General features: G+C 42.4%; 1 long non-coding RNA gene across 1 annotated transcript; it reads right to left on the reverse strand.

The window, feature by feature from the left end:
- Nucleotides 1–15,968: 15,968 nt before the first annotated feature.
- Nucleotides 15,969–19,371, reverse strand: LOC146693241 (uncharacterized). The gene is made up of 4 exons (XR_014923843.1): nt 18,704–19,371; nt 18,494–18,589; nt 16,684–16,766; nt 15,969–16,580 (listed from the first exon to the last, which is right to left on the reverse strand). It is a non-coding gene; the product is annotated as an uncharacterized LOC146693241 (long non-coding RNA).
- Nucleotides 19,372–21,218: the final 1,847 nt, after the last annotated feature.

Genomic DNA, 21,218 nt, shown 5'->3' on the forward strand with positions numbered 1-21,218 from the left:
ACTGAAAAAAATGTAAGAGAATAACTTCAGATCCTGAGTGTGTGAGGACAGAAGAATCAGCTTTATTTCAATTTTGAGGGATAAAATTTATATTTGAGTTTGATGGTTCTGTTCTCTTTGTGATTACAGGAGCTGCCCTCAGATTCAGACCTCAGCACCACCCAGTGACAGCAGACAGATCATCCAACATGTTCACGTGTGAACTGCAAAATGAACTGATGAAAACAGTACAAAGGTTAAAGTACCACATGTGCTGTAGTGAAAGCTGCAGCTGTTTTATTGATAAAGTTAAAGACAAAAAAAACAAAAGGATTAATCACACCTGTAACTGTGTCACATATATCAGCATTAACACGACCTCAGTTTGGTGTTTCACAAAGCTGCTGATCTCAGACCTGCACAGCTTCCGTTTTAAACACTTGATGTACTCAGCTGCATGAAGAGCATATGAGATTTTCTCTAACACAATTAAATAAAACCTGATGAAGGTCAAAGGTCGTCACTTGTATGTTTAACTACAAACTTGTCATCTGGAATTCTTTCAGTTTTTTGCAGATAGTGTGTTATTTACCATAAAGTAATTCAGAGTTATTCATACCAGAGTAACCAGAGAGGATCATATATTTTTAAATGTATAACTTTCTACAGGACTAAATATAATATCTTTATGTAAAAGTCTGGAGCCTCTGGGGAGTATCTGAGTATTTATAACATTACACAGTGTTCATGAAATGCTGGGTTTATCCATCTCCTGGGGCGGGCCTACGGAGGAGTGCTGAAGATTTCCCTGTGAGGGAGCTGCTAGTGAAGAGTCCTGCTTGATCAATGCGATGAGCTTCAGTGTTCCTGTTGTTTTGTAAATGAAGCCTCTCTCAGCGGGTCAACAGAACTTCTGGCGCAGGACAGCTGTGATGAAAAAAAGGCAAGAAGTTTCTCCAAACCTCTGGACCCAGGAAACCCAGCTTGGTCCTGATGGTCTCCCTCATTAGTTTCTCTCCAGGGTGAATGTAGCTGTTGATATAATATGGACTCTATTATTAAATGAAAAGAACAAATTAGACTACACTACTAAAACCTGCTGTTTTTAAAGTTTCCATGTTACCAGGCTGTAGAGGGCTCTGAAGATTTAAACAGTTTAGATCCATTACACTCACAGTCTTATGTTAAAATCTCAAAGGACAGCATTATATTTTTGATATTAACAGTAACTCTGGGCCTCTGTAGAGTTTGCAGATGATCTCATCTCTGTCTAAAAATGAATAAAAAAAAAACACAAGAAGTGCGCATTTCAGAAGGACGCTGCTCATAAAGTTACACAATTACACAGCCGAATTCACGTTTATTGTTGTATTTACAAAATACCATCGTTTTTGTCTTTGTTTGTATCATTTTATTTTGTTGTATTTATCTGCAACACCTTAAAGGCCGGTCCATGAAAATATAAAAATATTATATAAATTTCATATAAGCATCGGGGACAATGCTGTCTTGCAATTGTTGAGGTCACTAGTGTGCGCCCTATTTCTTCCAGGATCACTCTTCATTTGTAGGTTTTAGTGGACTCCTACTACTGTGACGTGGTTTTCATGGGCCAAAGGCATTTGATTCCAAGATCTGGGAGATTGTAGAAATGAGCAGTGATGCCCTTCTTGCCATCTTTACAGAAAAATAAGTGATCTGGAAGCTGTTTGGCTTACTTACTGCAGCAGCACTTTCTGCACCTGCGTAAAGGTGCACATTTACTAACAGTATGTGTTGCAGCTTTGAATCTTTTATTAATATATATTTTGTTAATATTTTGGCTATGGTGTCTTGTTATGAAATATATAGAAGACTAACAGTGTTAGCTTGCGGTCAAAGCTAAGTTTGACTGGGAAACTCAAAGCTCAATAGTCTGTATCAACAAAAATTCACTGCAGCCTGTGTAATATTTGATGCATCATAATTTATTCCAGTCTATCTTGCAAATACATATTTGCGTTGCAATGTCATGCACAAACACACACAACTATTAGATCCTTAAGATCAAACCTGTGTCATTCTTTTGGTCCACTGTAGTGTAGTAAAAAAAAAACAAACAAGTGAAGTGGCCACAAATGGCCAGGATAGAGCCCAGAGGGTTAATTCGTAAAATGTATAAAAATATGATTGATTACAGGATAATACATTACTGTTAATAGCAACTGTAAGCTTTTTACTTTGAAGTTACAAGTATAAACAATGCTGTTACCTTTACACTAATTTTTTTTTTACCATAAGTATGGACATAAAACAAGTGAACAACATTTTATAATAAGCTTAATTAGAATTCTGTACACTGCAAAAAACAAAAAAAAAACCCACAACAACAAATAAAAAACACAAACAAACAGCCAATGCCTTCGTCTGTTTATTAAATGTCAAACATCGCATTGACCTGTAGTCTCTGCTCGTCAGCACATGCTTTTAAAAAGAGCTCCGTGTCCTCTGCAAACTGAAAAACAAAGAGGAAGAAGTCCCTCTACACAAAAACACTGCAGATGACAGGCCAGGCAAACATCTATTGACCTGTTTGAATGCCTCCTCAGCATGTGAGCCTTGAAGGGTTTTTTTAAGAAGACTAAGACCACAGTGAGGGAATTCCATTTTCATGGACTTTCCACAAGCCGCAGTTTCATTTAGCACAGAGGGTAGAGCACATGAATGTTCTACCAAAGATTCAGAAAATGGTTTAGATGCTGGAGAGAAGACATCGAGAGGGAGATGGGGCTCCACGGAGAGTTCAGTGGGGAGCAGTCCTGAACGCTGACATGACAATAATTGACTTGCCATATCCCCACGCTGTATGACTGTCATGTCATACAGACAGGGCAGTGAAAGTGCACCGGCATATCATTTTGTCTGTAAGAGAGAAAAAAAAAAGAAAGAACCCCACATGTAATTTAAATGTAGTTGTATAGAATGCAATCAGTTTATCTAACAGTCAGATTGTACATATTAACAAAAATATCCAAGCCATCCTCAATAATGAAAGCAAAATGGTGTGGATCACAAAAGCAGTCAGGAAATGTGGTGAACAAGAAAAAAAAATATTTAATGAAAACTAGAGATGGACGGATCCGATATTACGTATCGGTATCGGTCCGATACTGACCTAAATTACTGGATCGGATATCGGAGAAAAATAAAAAATGTAATCCGATCCATTAAATATCACGAAAGCACCTGGCAAAACTTGCAACACGCCGTAACTCACCTCAGAACGTTAGCAGTATGCATCACATGATAGAGCGGCTGTGGCATGCAGGACCTGTCGGTGGTCTGGATAGCATTTGGAGTTTCGCTAGTAACCCGGCATTTCATCTCCGACAAAGTTATCCCCGAAAGAAGTAAAGCAAGTGTGTAAGTCCATCTCTGAATGTTTGTAAAGCATTCCTGCGTTAAGCTTAACAACTGATATATGGAGCGACTGCCTCTCTCTCTCTCCCTCTCTTGCTGCTACTTCAATCATGAAACTGCTTAATGATCAGCTGATCGGCTTTTCTGTCGTGAGTCCATCTCTCTTGTTTGTTTTTGTTGTTTTGTTTTGTTTCCTTCCAGAAAGAGGAAACCAGCGGATAAACAACAGCAGCACGTTTAAGCTTGATAAGCTATTGTTAGAATTTATTTAATATTACTTTCTACACCAGGATCCTTTTGTAGCTGACGCTGGTAACTGTGCAGGGGCGGATCTAGCAAAGTTTAGCCAGGGGAGCCGATAGGGCATTAACAGGGAAAAGGGGGGCACAAAGACATACTTTTCTTTCTTATTCTCATTTAAAATGTCGAGCTTTTAATAAATAATTATCTGACACCCAAAGTTTTAATTTGATGCAAAATGAATAGAAGTCCATTACTGTATTTAGTAACGATTAAGTCTAATATATATACCCTAGTAAGCTATAGTACTTTTTATTTTGGGAAGGTACCATCTGTGCAGTCTGCAATTTTGTTGAAGAAAGATGTTAATATTTTAATATATTGAAAAATAATTTATTTCTGTGCATTTTTTTTTCACACTGCATCAAATTAAGGTTGATTACGTCGATTAAGCATCATGAGGTGGAGGGTGGTTCCCTATTTTTTATTTATTTATTTTTGTTGTTGCTGGGAGTTGGAACCCTATTAGTTAGTTTGCTTAATATTTACGCTAAGTACTCTTTAAAATACCAGAATAGGGAGGATGGTGTAGGTTTAAGTTTATTAGATTGATCAGTATTGCTGAACTATGAAATATTTTTTTTTGCATACAGGTATAACTAGGGATGGGTATCGAAAACCGGTTCTTCTTGAGAACCGGTTCCCACTGTTTCAATTCCTTGGAATTGTTTGCCATTTTTGCAAACGATTCCCTTATCGATTCCAGTCGCCCCGAATGACGTCACCACGTTGCGGAGCGTCATTTACCTGGCAGGAAACACGGCGCGTAAGCGGCTCAAACGCTCAAAAGTTTACGAGAATGGATGACAACAGGGCAACTTGCAATACTTGCAAAGTAGATACTTAATTTAAGGGAGGAAACACTACGAATATGCAAAAGCATTTGCTCACAAAACACGTGATAACCTTTAATGAATGTCATGTTTTTAATTCCGCTCTGGACTCGTGAATCTCAACCCAGCAGCAGCGGTAACGTTTGCACATCCTCTCCCGTTAATGCGGCAGGTAAATAATCAACTAACAGTGCATATTATGTTAGCGCGATCTGCCTTATTACAAAACCTGCTATTACTGTGCATTTAGGTGACAATGATGAGACAGACAGACAGAGTCTGGCTGGCTCAGATGCTGGCAGTTCTCGCTGCAGTCTACCGGTAGCGTCTCCTTTCAGGCCATGATTGACGAATGTCACCGAGCAGTGACTAAGTTTGTGGTAAAAGGCTTGAACCAGTGTTGCCAACTCCTCACTAAGGAAAATCGCTATTGGTTGTCCTAGAAGTCGCTAAATGACGTCATCGCCTAATTTGCATAATTGGTCATGCTAATCTAATTGTAACCTATGTTGTTGGAGAGAGAAATAACATCGTGGAAGAGACATAAAGTGAGTAAAAAAACGTCCTAAATGCATTTAGAGTTTATTTAGAACTACAAATTAAATTTATTTTAGCAATTATTGTTTTTTTTAATGTCACAATTCCAACCCTGCTCCTTTACCCGGGCTTGGACCGGCAAAAGTGACCTGAAATAGGCACTCTGGTGGAGTTACTTTGTGTGTGTTTATAAGTAGTTTTAAACCTTGTCATCCACAAAACAGCATAAGAGTAAAAGAGTAAAAGAAGAACTGACTGCGTTACAGCACCCACTGCTTGTTGAGAGTAAAAGCGATACGCGCTTTCACGTCTTTTTTTAGCGACTTCTTTTTTCTAAAAAAAAGTCGCTAAGGGGTCTGAAAACTCGCTAAATATTGCAACAAAGTCGCTGGCTTGAACCCATTTGCCACAGCAGATGCCCCCAATTTTAGGTAAGTGAATGTGTTTAATTGTAGGCAGGGACATTACTGGATATTCTTGTGTAATTGCTACTGAATAATTTATGTTATACTTTGTTATTGCTACAGAAGAATATTTATTTATTTTTTACATTTACAATTTTTTTTCCTGGGGACCCTGTGACACCCATTGAAGAGCCGTAGGCTGGATCTCTTAAGATCTCACTGTTGGGTTTGTAAGGCCATGTTACTCCTAAATTTCTATCTTGTTCAAAGAGAAGATATAAAACGAAGTTCTAAGCTAATCGAACTTAGTGTTCTCCTTTTTTAAAAAGAATCGATAAGAGAATCGATAAAGAATCGAATCGTTAAACAGAATCGAAAAAGGAATCGGAATCGTTAAAATCTTATCAATACCCATCCCTAGGTATAACAGAATAGCTTTAGTGTAGTTGTTGTTTTAAACTTGAGTATGAACTTATACAAAATGCAGCAAGATATTTAAAAAAACAGTTTTGTTGATTAAAACACACTATATCGGATTCTTATCGGTATCGGCAGATATCCAAATTTATGATATCGGTATCGGTATCCAACATAAAAAAGTGGTATCGTGCCATCTCTAATGAAAACACACTTTTTTCTCTTGCTGATGAATGCACTGAACTGTAGATTAAGAAAATAAACTTTTAAGTCAACAAAGAGACTGCAGAGGTGCTGAAAAGAAGTGCATATTTATAACTTTAACTATGATATTTAATACCAACATACCTTTGAAAAGCAAAGCATTTTTAATGTGTCCATTTACACTGAACAAAAATATAAACGCAACACTTTTGTTTTTGCTCCCATTCCCCATGGGATGGACGTAGAGACCTAAAATTCATTCCAGATACACAATATAACCATCCCTCCCAAACAGTGGTCACAAATCAGTCCAAATGTGTGGTAGTGGGCACATCTGCTATATTGAGATAATCAAATCAAATCAAATCAAATCACTTTTTATTGTCACATCACTGGCACAGAACATGCGAGTGAAATTCTTGTGTGCGAGCCCCACAAGCAACAGAGATGTGCAAACACAACAACACAAACGAGCAAAATACAAGAATGGCCAACCTGAAACTAATAAATATATGTACAATATATAATAGTGTATGCATTTCTGGATGTGTATACTAAATATTTTCCTACGTGTGTGTGTGTGTGTGTGTGTGTGTGTGTGTGTGTATACACATTTTTACAAATTAAATAGTAAAAAAATAAAATAAAATAATAATAATAATAATAAAATATATAAAATATACAGAGTTGAATATGTGCAAAACAAGTGGCAAATCAGATTGTCAATCCATCCCACCTCACAGGTGTGCCACATCAGGATGCTGATCTGACATCATGAGTAGTGCACAGGTGTACCTCAGACTGCCCACAACAAAAGGCCACCCTGGAATGTGCAGTTTTTTGCGCTATTGGGGGTCTGGGGACCCAGAACCGGTCAGTATCTGGTGTGACCACCATTTGCCTCATGCAGTGCAACACATCGTCGCATGGAGTCTATCAGATTGTCAATTGTGGCCTGTGGAATGTTGGTCCACTCCACTTCAATGGCTGTGTGAGGTTGTTGGATAGTCGTGGGAACTGGTACACGCTGTCGTATACGCCGGTCAAGCACATCCCGAACATGCTCAATGGGTGACATGTTCGGTGAGTATGCTGGCCATGCAAGAACTGGGACATTCTCAGCTGCCATCTGCCCTGAACAATGTGAACCATGATTCATCCGTGAAGCACACACCTCTCCAACGTGCCAGACGCCATCGAATGTGAGCATTTGCCCACACAAGTCTGTTACGGCGACGAGCTGGAGTCAGGTCAAGACCCCGATGAGGACGACGGGCATGCAGTTGAGCGTCCCTGAGACGGTTTCTGACAGTTTGTGCAGAAATTGTTTGGTTGTGCAAACCAATTGTTCCAGCAGCTGTCTGGGTGGCTGGTCTCAGACGATCTTGGAGGTGAACCTGCTGGATGTGGAGGTCCTGGGCTGGTGTGGTTACACGAGGTCTGCGGTTGTGAGGCCGGTTGGATGTGCTGCCATATTCTCTGAAACGCCTGTGGAGACGGCTTATGGTTGAGAAATGAACATTCAATGCACGGGCGACAGATCTGGTTGACATTCCTGCTGTCAGCATGCCAATTGCACGCTCCCTCATTGCTTGTGGCATCTGTGGCATTTTGCTGTGAGACAAAACTGCACATTCCAGGGTGGCCTTTTGTTGTTGGCAGTCTGAGGTACACCTGTGCACTACTCATGATGTCAGATCAGCATCCTGATGTGGCACACCTGTGAGGTGGGATGGATTATCTCAATATAGCAGATGTGCCCACTACCACACATTTGGACTGATTTGTGACCACTGTTTGGGAGGGATGGTTATATTGTGTATCTGGAATGAATTTTAGGTCTCTACGTCCATCACATGGGGAATGGGAGCAAAAACAAAAGTGTTGCGTTTATATTTTTGTTCAGTGTATATGCTCTTCGATCTTTGCCCTGAAAGAAGGGCTGAAAGGGGGGCACAGAGGGCAGTGAAAGAGTCTTCTGCAACATGTGGTGCATTCCTGCAATTCTGGCTTGGTGGCAGAATTCCAAATTGATATGTGCATCTAAAACAGAGAGAAAAACAAATAAGGCAAGGCAAGGCAAGTTTATTTGTATAGCACAATTCAACAACAAGGTGATTCAAAGTGCTTTACAGAGACATTAGAAACAAGAACAAATAAAAAGCATGATTTAAAATTGATTAAAACAAGCAAATAAACTAACTAACTAATTAACAAACAAACAAACAAACAACAGTATATAAAATCAAAACAGATAAAATCAGAACAGTAGATAAAATCAGTAGTTAAATGTAAGTTTTGAAATTTAAGCTTAAAGTGTGGTGCTTTCTGGGAGTTTGTTCCAGATATAAGGAGCATAAAAGCTGAATGCAGCTTCTCCGTGTCTGGTTCTGACTCTGGGAACTGATAAAAGACCGGATCCAGATGACCTGAGGGATCTGGATGGTTCATACTGGGTCAGGAGGTCATTGATGTATTTTGGTCCTAAACCATTCAGAGCTTTATAGGCCAGCATCAGAACTTTAAAGTCTATCCTCTGACGGACAGGCAGCCAGTGTAAAGACCTCAGAGCTGGACTGATGTGGTCCACTTTTTTGGTCTTAGTGAGGACTCGAGCAGCAGAGTTCTGAATGAGCTGTAGTTGTCTGACTGATTTTTTAGGTAGACCTGTAAAGACATATACACATTTAAGTTCAGGTTTTAGCAGAAATAACATGTTACAGTTAGCATGTAAGAGATTTGGGAGAAAATTCATTACAAAACCTAATTTACAAGACACTTTTATTTGTGACATACATATCTATTGACATATAACAGACAATTTAACAAAGGCTAACTAAAATCTGGGCAATAAAAAAGCAGAACAGAATGGAATAGAGAATATTAATATTTATAAATGTATAAATCTCTTTGTGACAAACTTTACAATGTTGATGCAGGTGGAATGAGAGACATGAATAAAGCGCAATATGCAGTAAATGGAATGTGCATTGATGTCAGATAGTGAAAAGCAGTGAAGTGAATTTGTTAACAAGCAAAAATCAAATACGTTCGAAAGGGACCACTAAATGCTAACCAGAGGTGTCAAAAGTACACACATTCCTCACTAAAGTTTAGATACCTCGAGGGTATGACAGTTGTTGTAACGCTAACAAAGTGCCAACGTAATCAGTGTCAGCAAAGTAGATGATTCCTAGAATTATATATTTATTAACGGCGAATTTATACATGGATGACTCTGTACCAACCTTTACGATCGATTTGCAAGGTTAATGATCCATGCAGGAACGAGACAAAAAAAAGAAAAAAGAACGTCTTCCCACCTACTGAAGAGGTCACGTGTTTCCAGTTACTGTGGAGGTCCCAATGGTCGTGTCCAAATTCATGGGCTGCATCTTCCTGTGGGCCGGGTCCTCAGAAGGTTGGGTAGGCTGGAAGTAAACGGCTGGGGAAATTGGACAGTCTAGCCTTCTGATTAGCGTGACTGCTGTCTCGGTGGAGTTTAATAAACTCAGCCGTCTGCTCCTTGCTATCTAAAATATAACAGGACACTGGCGTAAATTCTCGACCGTCTCATACTTCTGTTTAATCAGTTTTCTGTTTGACGTTTAGTCAGCTGTGTAAAAACCAAGGAGGACCCCACCCGGGGGATTAATAAAGTTTTATTTTATCCAATCTAATAACCCGGGGTAGCGGTCATGTCCGGTTGGGGGCTCTTTTGGCTCTCAGGTGACTGTTTCCTCATGGCTGCGTGCAGCGGGGCTAGAGGAGGGGCTGTGCTGTTGGGAGTGGGTTACTGACCTGGTAGCCTGGCTGCCCCTGGGTGGGTCCGGGATGGGCGTGAGGTTCTGGGAGCGCTCCGTCTCTAGGCTGGGGCCCTGGCCGGGCCTCGGGTCCTGGTTGGTGTGTTGCCGGGGTTGTGGGCGGGTGGGTGCATGGGGGCCCATCCCTGGCGCAGGGTGCCGCTGGTGCGTCGAGCCACCTGGGGGGGCTCTTCAAGTGGTGGGGGAGATTGTCACACCTTGCAGGAACTTTCCTCTCTTCAGGAACTCTCTCTGCAGGAGGGGGAGATACAGGAGAGGTGGAGGAAGATCTCAGCCTGGGCGTCTATTGTCTCATGTAGTCTGGAAGATGAGTGGATGGTGGGGTGGGTGCAGTTTTCTCTGTGGTGGGGTTGGGTGGACTGTCCCGGGCTCTGTGGGGCCGGGGGGCGCTGCTGCACTGGGCCCCGGTCTGGATGGGCCTGGGCCCCCTTTCCCTGGCGGGTCGCGGAGTATGGGAGTGCCTACTGGGGTCAGCGGGGGATCTGGCCCCAGGGAGGGGTCACCTGCCCCTCCCTTCCTTCCCTCCCCATCTCCAGCTGCCTCCCTCTTCCCGCTCCACCACAACCACCCACACATGCAGGGCCTTGGAGTAGGGGTATGTCACCAGGGTGCAGAGGAGGCTACCCCCCCCCCCCCCCCCCCCTGTCCCCTTCTGGCTGCCTCTGCCTCAATTTTATCCCACAACTTAGACATTCACATTACTCACACTCTCATTACACATACATATAGGATCTTGGGGGTGGGCACGATACACGGAGTCCAAATTACCATCAGGGTGTACACCTCACCCCTGGCGTCGTTGCCCACCTCTCAATTTTAAATACACGTAGACATTGAGGGCTAGCAGGAGGGACTATGCGCTTACCTGCTGCTCTCTGGCAGGTAGCTCCATGCCCTCCTGGGTTTTAATTGCACCTTAGAACACACATGCATCAACACTACAATGAGCGGGTGGAGGGAGGTTTGGAGTCTTCTCTCACCCCCATTCTCTGCGGCCTGCTGGAGCGGGGGGGCTAGGAGGAGTTGGCCGTCCAACTGCGGTCTGGAGTGTGGGGCCTCCCTGCTGCTATGGAGTCGGGGAGGTCTGCCTCTCCCCACCGCAGGGAAAAGGGTAACACCACCTGGGTCTGGGTGCAGTTCCCCCCTCCAGGGGCAAGGGTACCTAGACCCGGTTCGTAGAGTACGCTTGGGGAGTGTGATCGTGTGTACAGCGTCTCTTTATGTCTGTCTCCACGTTGGTTGAGTGTGGAGTAAGTGCATATGAGAGCATGAGGGTGGGAATGGATGTTTGTGTCTGTGTGTGCCTGTATGTCTGTGTCTATATGTCAGGTTGGGTATCAGACGCCACCTCTCTGGGGACATCTCAGGCCCTCCAAGGTTTGGAGGCCTATCTCCACCCACCACCACTTCCCCTGCCAGTGGCGGACTCCCTCAGGTGTCGGTGCGTTGGTGGTTCTTTGTGTCTGGGGATGGGCGTCCAGGTACACACTGGCTCACTCCTTGGCGGCCGCTTATCGGGGCCTGGAGCCTGGGGCTCGCTCGGGCCACTTCGGGGGTGGGGTGCCCCCGGCCTCTCGGCCTGGGGCTCGGTCACTCAGGCACAGCTGGCTGCCAGCGGAGCTCACGGGCGCGTCACTGCAACTCCCCCTGGCTTCTGCTCGGTGGCTGCTGAGTGAGCCCTCATCTGGGACTCTCCTCAGCTCTTACTGGGACAGTGGCGCGGCTGCCCCTCTGTTGGTCTTCCTTGGTCTCTTGTGTTCTGGGGGCCTCTGGATGTCTGGAGTTTTGATCTCCTCCATACCTGCTTCATACCCTGGAGGGCGGGGCTGTGGCTCCCCACACTCCCTAGCAGATCGTTACATGGAGAAACCTTTGGAATATAAGCATGCTGATCCACACAGGTATGCACACAGGTGTACACACGGGTGTTCACAGACGCAGACTACAGCTTTCTTGGCTGCTGCCTCAAAGCACATTGTGCGCTGTCTATCTTGCGTGCTGCACAATATCGTTTATTATTTAGTATCTACTGATATCTACTGCTAGCTAGTTTATTGTGATGGTGCTGTTTTTTTTATTATGTTGCTCTTTGTTGTTTGCTTTCTCTTCTGTTTTTTTTCTCCATACAGGTGACCCAGGTGTTTCTTTTTTGTTTTGATTTTTCTTTCTTCCCCCCCTTCTCACCGTCTCTTCTCCTCTTTGGTTTTCTTTCTCTCCCTCTCTTTCTTTCATTCTTTCTCCCTGTCCTAGCCCCCAGTCATGTCTGTCCCGTTTGTAGCAACTGAAAATAAAATAAATTCATAATTATAATAAAGGTGAATCAAATGGACCAATATGGCAAGGCCATGATGATCCACTTGGTAAAATTAATCCGCTTGGCATCTTTCTTGGCCTTAAGACAACAATTCTGATGGCTAAAGATCCAAACGGGACACAAAAAAAAAACAAAAAAAAAAAACAAGGAGGACCCCACCCGGGGGATTAATAAAGTTTTATTTTATCCAATCTAATAACTTTAATCTCAGCCAAACCGATTTACTCACGAACAAACAAAACACTGAAAAAAGCCCAACAATAACATTTTTAGGTTGTTTAAGTGACTTATATATTACGTTTAACCCGAGTAGCGAAAGTCCACGGTGATCTGAAAATGATGTGCCGGGAGTTGTGCCGTTCTCGGCGGTATCAGTGACCCTCGAGCTCCCGGCTAGCTATCAAGCTGGTGGGTAGCATGTTTGAGAGAGAATATGTGTGTCTGTGACTGTCGGCTCTCTTTTCTTGCATTGTCTCCTCACCGTACAGAGTTGTGACAAACCACCTGTTTCTGGCCGGAATCCCGGCATACAGGTACATTGCATTTCCCTCATAGACTGCTGACTTTACCATCTTTCTTACTCGGCTCTGAACTCTTGCTAACTTAGGTTGGAACTTGTCTGTTTTTCCCCTGTGGCCGAGTTCTGGTTTATGCCACCCTACACCTTCCCACCCTTAGTGATCGGAGTTTGGGGGCAACATTCCAGTTGACTTCTCATGTGTGGTGTGGTTAGCTCCTTTGAGTGCTCAGTCAGGAAGAGCTGGCATGCATTATTAATACAATTCTTTAATTTAATTTATTTTAAAAAGTCATTAATGGTGGTAATGTCAAGTTGTAGCACAGCACCATGGGCCACCACTGTGTTATACACTTGCAGAGGTATCACATCATGCTCAGGAGTACATCAGTGTTTCTTTTCTTGCTGCCCATGCTAAGGCTGCCATTGAATCCAAACTGTGCTGTAAAACTCTCTGGACTTGGGAGCCTTGATCAGAAGAAGGATATCTGCCTTGTTCAGTTGTAGAGTCCCCAAAAATGTTTCTCCAGGAGACAGTGGATAAGGGGCACACTGGAGAAAAGTTAACTGTGGTGATGGTGCATCTTGTTTTTCTGAATCTACTGCAGAAATGAATGCAGGTCGTTTTTGACCCACCTATGAAAGTTTGGGGTAGTAATACAAAAACTACAATTTTTGTAAAATGTGTAAAACGTAAGGTGAAAATTTCAATTGTATGATATCAGCAACATGTTTTCGAGGAATCGCTGGAACATGAAATGATGAAGACTTTTCATTAATTAGATATTGCAAGAAAACAACCTCACTGGCCAACTGCACGTATGTATCTAAGGGTTGAAACTGATTTTAGACACTTGCCACTGTCTGGGAACATCCGGGCACTCTTTTTGAAAAGTTAGCCCTTCCAGGTGCCTCTGAGCTGCCTACATAGCTAAACGCTGGACAACTAACAGCATAAAATGGGTAAAATGTTAACAGCTGAATGGGATTAATTTGGCATGTTTTACTAACTAACAGCGTAAAAAGTGAGCTGGCCCATGAAAGTCAATCACACTTTGAACCAGATGTTGATTCAGTGCATTCCTGCAGCATGTGCTCTCCGCTATCATTCAGATGTGATAGCAGTAGCATCAGTAAAACCAGCTCCTGCGTTTCCCTCTGTGATTTCCATGGTTACATTTGGGTCCATGGCAACAAGCAGAAAATGGCAACACATTACGAATGCCATTCTACTGAAAACAACAAAAGTAGCAACATCACTCACTGAATTAATGACTCTTTAGCTTCCTAATCAGATTCAGTCATTTATTTACTGATTACATATTAGTGTTTCTCAGCAATATTTACAGAAAGGTATTGTGAAATAGACAGAAAAGAAACAAACACAAACAAAGAAGATATGGTAACTGACATGCCACAGTAGCATACATGGATGGTGAAAGAGAGGGGCTGCTATTCATCATCATGAGATGTCACCAAGGAGCGTGAGCCTGTGCAATTATAGTTAAGGTATGATTCAGCTCCTGATCTGTGATCCATTGCCAATCCTCCCCTACATCACCACGTGCTGGTCATAGTGGATGGTCTGATTTGGGGGGTTCTCTCTCTGTACTTAACTCGTTAAATAAGGTTTTGAGATGACTGCCATTGTGAACAGGTGTTCTATGATTAAAATCAAAAAAAACATTTAAAATGTTTTATCAAAGAAAATCTGAAAATTTAAAGCCGAATGAAGCTTAATGTTAAATGTAAGACTTGACATGGTCTTCAATTGATGATTAAAGTCCTACATGTTTTCCTCAGCCCTCTAACTCGTATCAAGTACTTTTCCCAAACCACTGGGTCGCAGCACAGTTACACTGTCGGTCTCATTCAGTAATAAAAGCAGATTGAGGCATCCTGCACTCTAGTGGTTGCAAAGTTGAACAACACCCTACTCAAAAGAAGACAGCCACACACTGTGGTGTGAACTTACTTCCGTTCCACTTCATTTCCCTGTGTTACTTCTGGAAGAACTTTTACATACTCAGTACTCAGGGGTGGATCAAGAGAAATCTTCTTAGGGTGGTATGAGGGTGGCATGGAGATCAAATGGGGTGGCAAAAAAGAAAAAAGTCTTTTTTTTGACACATATGCGGCTGTTACATTCTGCAATATGCATTATATATCATTAAAATAGTAAGTATACAAAAATGGAGTAACTATACACATGTTTCAAATAAATATACTACCAGTTAAAAACATGAAAATATTAGATGATTCATTACATGTCACACTCAGTGTGACAAAGTGGCTAGGACAGAATTCATTTGTCATTTGTCACTTGCATATATTGTTATTTTGTGTTCTGTTATTTTACAGTCAGCCATAATGCTTTAATTTAGACATTGCTGGTGTAACTTCTCTTAACACACAATATCCCGGGTTTTGTTTGTGGTAGCAGTAGTTACATTCTTTACATCCATGCATGTGTTTTAAAGCAAACACTACTAACTAGTGATGGTCCGCTTGAAGCTGAAGCTCTGGTGCGTGTGTCAAAAAAATCAACACACTGCTTCAGAAGCACTGTGTCGAAGCTTGACTCGTTTGGCCAGAGTCACGTGATCAGTGACGTCCGAAGCTTCATTTAGAGCCTAACTGCTTCGGTATCTGATTCAATGGTTTATAAGGAAGCAAATCATTCGCGGGATTTGTGGAGTGTTTTGATGGTGACAGCGAACCACTGATCATTCTACTGAGAGATTTGGAGCCAGCGAGGAATAAAGGAGGTTCTGTTGTGTGGGAGAATTTTGAGTTGATTTTTGTCAATCGGGTGGGTTTTCCAGCTTTGTGTTCTGGCCGTTTGCTTTTGTTTTGTGCGTGTTTATTATATCTGAAAACGGGAAAAAGGTAAAATGTCAAAAATCTGTTTCCATAATATAAATATCATTAAATATATAAATATAAATATCACCCAATGTATATACTATATATATATATATATAATGTCCTTCCTCTAATTGCATACCTGCATGGAGGCAAGACCTCACAGCAGAAGCATACTCCATAATGTGTTTTACATTATTATATGTATATATTATATGTAACCTGGTATTTTTCAATTATTGTATTTACCAACATCAAGAAGTCACAAGCAAAGAAAGACCACACCATGGTGCATAACAAGGAGAGTTTACTGGTCAAAACTATTTATTAAACAAATAAAACACATTTTCTATTTCATTTATTTTAACCAGAACACATACAGATGAGTGGCTAAGTGGAAGAAGATGGATGGATATGAATTCTCTAGCTGGGCCCACGTCCTCATTTTTGACAGCGTTTTAGTAAGTAAAAGTGAATGCTTTGGCATGAATTGAGCTGCGGTTCGGGTAAGGCCTCGAAGGGGACTGGTGACGGCTCGCGGGCCTGGCAGATCCCCATGCACTAAATAGACATGAAGAAGTTAAAGAATTGAAAAAAAGAAGGGAGGTTTGGGCACGTAAACGAGAATGAACAGCTTGCAGAACCGAGGGAACATACATAGATGACAACTGGAAGGAGTGTGTTTGGAGGTGTGGTCCGGCTCCTGAAATTCCGATATGTAATCTCCAATAAAATTGTGTTCATACAAAATCTATGAGTGACGACCTCATCAGCAGTCCAAGTCAAACTGGGCACACAGACCTGGGTTCCTTCAAGCCAATCCAAACAGATGACGGAGATGTACTTACGAATGATTCCTTGGACTTTGGCTACCAGGCCACCGGGTGGACATGGTGAGGTCTTCTCAGAGAAATCGCACGAGTACAGGACATTATCCACTGTGGTGCCATGCTCGCTATAGTTCAGAAGCTCATAATGCTTGGTATTCTGAAGGACGACAAACACACACACACACACACACACAATTTACATCTTGGTCACTAACAACCACAGGAGTGCTCTGCAGAGTGATGTAGTTTAACAGCCTCACCTCGTCATAGAAAATACAGGCATGTTTCCCCGATACGTAGTTGCAGTGACCGTAGTTTGTAAGGCACACATCCATGTCAGCACCTTAGAGAAACAGTTAAAGACTTAAACACCCTTTCCCACAACACAAAGAATACAGATTTGCAACATGGATTTTTTTCTGCAGTATTGCCGTGTCAAAATGTATTTTAATGACCTGCACTCCAATGTGACATATTTCGTTTTTGTTCAGTAGTTTTTATTCCACATGGTCCTGTTGTGACCCTCACAGGTCTAAGAACTTACTTTCACAGACAACTTGCTTAAAATACTCCGATTTAAAGATGACGGTATCAACTATCACTCAACCTGACTAATGATGCAGAGATTGGGAGCTAGTACAGGCTCAGTACATTATTATATTATACTCTGTCGTGTACTGCTGCCTGTCGTACAGAAGTACAGTCATGGTTAAAAGGATACCTTCTGTCAAGGTTTACATATTGGGACAAAATAAAAATCATCTTGTTTTTAGCAGGTCTTGAAATTAAATCTTGATATATAACCTCAGATGAACTATAAAATATGACATTACACTGTCATGTATTTGACAAAACTAAGCCAAAATGCAGAATTAGTGTATGAAGCACTAAGCAAACCCTTGTTGCTTCCATAGAAATAAAGATGACAAGTAGCAGGTACATACTGCTAATCAAACACAACTGATTAACTGATTATCAGCACGAGTGACCACCTCTATAAACTCAGAAGCATTCTGGTGTGTGTCGACATAATGCCAAAGAGGAAAGATGTCTTAAAGAATAAATGAGTGCTGCATGTCAGTATCTGAAGTTGCATGAAGCCAGTCCCAAACACGCTCATAATTCTACCATGAGAAAGATTATTCACTATTCAAGTGGAAAACATGCAAGACAACTGCAAAACATTCCCAGGAGTTAAAGTCCAAAAACAGTCACCAAGGATCAGGCAGTGCAATGACTCCAAGCACGTCAGCAAATCTGTCTGGTGGTTCTGCAAGCTAATGAATGATGGGGTGTTGTTAGTTTTTCCACACACTGCTTCTGCTTCACTTCCCAGTTTTATATCTGTAAGAGTGATTAGCTCAGAGCCAAGACACCAAACCAGGGGCCGTGGTACACCTGCTGTGTTGGCAGCTTTGCGTGTCACCAGTAATACCATCACACACCTATATCCATTCATGCTAGCTGTTACGGTGCATGTACGTGCTGCAGTATTCTTCTGAACAATAGGTGTTGCCCGTCCTCCAAATCAGCGCTGGTAGAGAAGGAGAAGAAGTCAAAGTTGGAAGCCAAGGAATTTTAAAGTTTTTGCCAAGTTTCAAAGTTTCAACATCTCCCTCTGTGAAACCTGTGAACCTCTAAACTTCTGTACTGATATGATGTTAGGATGCCATTAAAAACAGACTTTAACCCAGCTGCAGCAGCAATGCAACAACACACCAGATTATAAAAATGCAGAAGTGCATGACCAGCAGAGATGACAGCTTACAACATGTAACATCAACTTTGCTGTACGGTGACATTTGCCAGGCACCACACAGCAGGTATGATGGGGCCCTACCTATGTTCTACTTCGGTCTTACTAAACTTTAGTCACAAGGCAAGAATATAACCTAAATCAAACATGATTAACTAGAGTTTGGTGAACTGGTAAAAAAAAACTACGTGAGAGCAGCTTTAATGCTGTTCTCCTACGTGAACCTTTCCCCATCACAGGTGAAACCTAAGAGTGGCTCAGAGCCAGGGCACAGAATGCAGCAGGGTCAAAGTCACAGCGACTGAATGTCCTACCTGATCCTATGTGTAACGTCCTATAGCACATGCTGACAGCTGCTCCTCTTCCTGTCAGAGGGTAAAAGACCGCTCTGGCTTGCACCTTTTTCTGACCTGGGAGGAGGAGAGTGTAGGTTTTAATAATTAGAACAAAACAGCAATCAAACAGCAGAAAAACTGACTTCTTGACAAGTAAACAGACTAAACTGTAGTGCAAAGGTGTCTTACTGTTTGGGTGGGGTGCTGAGGTTTTTGGGGTAGTGCTGGTGGTGGGGGGAGGTTGAGTGCTGGGCACTTTGGGAGCAAAGAGCTGCTGGATCCTCTGATAGGCCAAGAGCTTGATCATCTCTGCATCCAGTTTGTCCAGCTCGATCAATGTGCACAAAAACACAAACGCACACAACCGCTAGAAGCTAATTACATCTTGTAGGTGGCTGTAGCTCAGGTGGCAGAGCAGGTCAGCCACTAATCAGAAGGTTGGTGGTTCGATCCCAGGCTGCCTCCTGGCTGCATGCCAAATCTTGGGCAAGATACTAACCCCATGTTTGCCTACTGGTGGTGGTCAGAGGGCCCGGTGGCGCCAGTATCAGGCAGCCGCTGGGCAGCTGTGGCTATAATGTAGCTTGCCAATGGGTGAATGACTGAATGTAGTGTGAAACGCTTTGGGGTCCTTAGGGACTAGAAAAATGCTATACAAATGCAGGCCATTTACCATCTTTGTGTGCTTCATAGCAGAACACAGCAATACGAAGGCTCTTAAACTGTCACATGTGGCCGCAGAGTGACAAACTCACCCCCATCCTCCTCTTTTCCATCCTTCATGCAGCTGGACAGGTTGGTGATGGAGGGCAGTGTGTTGGGCAGCAGTGAGTCCGTCAGTGCAGGAGCAGCCTTTATGTCTGAGGGACAGGAGAGGAAAAAAGAGACAAACTGATGAGATGAGATAAAAGAAGGACCAGAAAAAAGACAGTTTTTGATAGTTCACTATAAAGGAAAAAAGTGCACAGGAACCATTACTGAGATAGAAGGCAAAGCAAGTTGTATCTGAATAACTTTTTTTTCTTCATAACTCAGTAACTGAAAATAAAATGTGCTCTTAAATGGCCATGTATCCTTTTGGTAAATGGGGCTGCACGACACAAAATATGCAAGAAAACTGTTAGCACCATCGATTATGTCAGCAGTGAGTATTCAATTAATAGCAACAGTAAACATTCAAAAGAGAGAAAACTCAGGTCTTTTAAAATGAACGTTTCATTTGTTTCCACTTTAGAAAATGCTTGTTTTGATAGTTTAACAATACACAGTATCTGCCAAAAGAGCTCAACTCTTTCACTGTATTTACATCCCATATCACAATCACATTTCCACTTTCTTGAAGAACCATTTTCCTAAAGACAAAAAACTGATAAATTATTAGAAGTAGAAATAACAGAATCACAATTTTAAGTGATCTGCCAAATAAAATAAGCTATGCATCCTAGACTGAGGCATGAAATAAAAAGGCCTTCTTCCCATCTGCTTGGAGCTCTTTCTTACATTATAAGGGGAAAAAAGAGTTCTGACAGTATTGCATCTCCTGGATGAAGCAGAGTTGGTCAGTGTGCACGCGTGTGAATGCATGTCAAATCAAATCAAATCAAATCACTTTTATTGTCACATCACATGTGCAGGTACATTGGTACAGTACATGTGAGTGAAATTCTTGTGTGCGAGCTTCACAAGCAACAGAGTTGTGCAAAATACAATAATGTAAACAAGCAAATACAAGAATGGCTACATCTGAAACTAATAAATATATGTACAATATATAATAGTATATGCATTTCTGGATGTGTATACTAAATATTTTTCTACGTGTGTGTGTGTGTGTGTGTGTGTGTGTGTGTGTGTGTGTGTGTATACACATATTTTACAAATTAAATAGAGTAAACAATAAATAAAAATATACAGAGTTGAATATGTGCAAAACAGTGGCATTACTGTACAGTATGGAGTGCATAATGTTAAAGTTCCAGTAGTGAAGCTGAGGTGTCTATGACGTGTTCAGCAGTCTGATGGCCTGATGGAAAAAGCTGTCTCTCAGTCTGCTGGTACGGGACCGGATGCTGCAGAACCTCCTTCCTGATGGAAGCAGTCTGAACAGTTTATGACTGGGGTGACTGGAGTCCTTGATGATCCTCCCCGCTTTCCTCAGGCACCGCTTCCTGTAGATGTCTTGGAGGGAGGGAAGCTCACCTCCAATTATCCGTTCAGAGCACCGCACTACTCGCTGGAGAGCTTTGCAGTTGTAGGCGGTGCTGTTGCCATACCAGGTGGTGATGCATCCAGTGAGGATGCTCTCAATGGCACAGTGATAGAAGGTCCTGAGGATGCGGGGGCTCATGCCGAATCTTTTCAGTCTCCTGAGAAAGAAGAGGCGCTGCTGTGCCTTCTTCACTGTTTTGTTTGTGTGTACTGACCACGTAAGATCCTCAGCCAGATGTACACCAAGGAACCGGAAGCTGCTCACTCTCTCCACAGCAGCGCCGTTGATGGTGATGGGGGTGTGTACTTCTCTGCACCTCCGGAAGTCCACTATCAACTCCTTTGTCTTTGCGACGTTGAGGGTGAGATGGTTGTCTTGACACCAGTGGGTCAGAGCGCTGACCTCCTCCCTGTAAGCCGTCTCATCACCGTTGGTGATAAGACCCACCACTGTAGTGTCGTCCGCAAACTTCACAATGATGTTGGAGTTGTTAGT

The sequence above is a fragment of the Copadichromis virginalis genome, linkage group LG14, assembly GCF_057382275.1.
Source record: "Copadichromis virginalis isolate Kocher_CV1m ecotype Utaka linkage group LG14, C_Virginalis_male_GT1.1, whole genome shotgun sequence".
Classification (NCBI taxonomy): Eukaryota; Metazoa; Chordata; class Actinopteri; order Cichliformes; family Cichlidae; genus Copadichromis; species Copadichromis virginalis.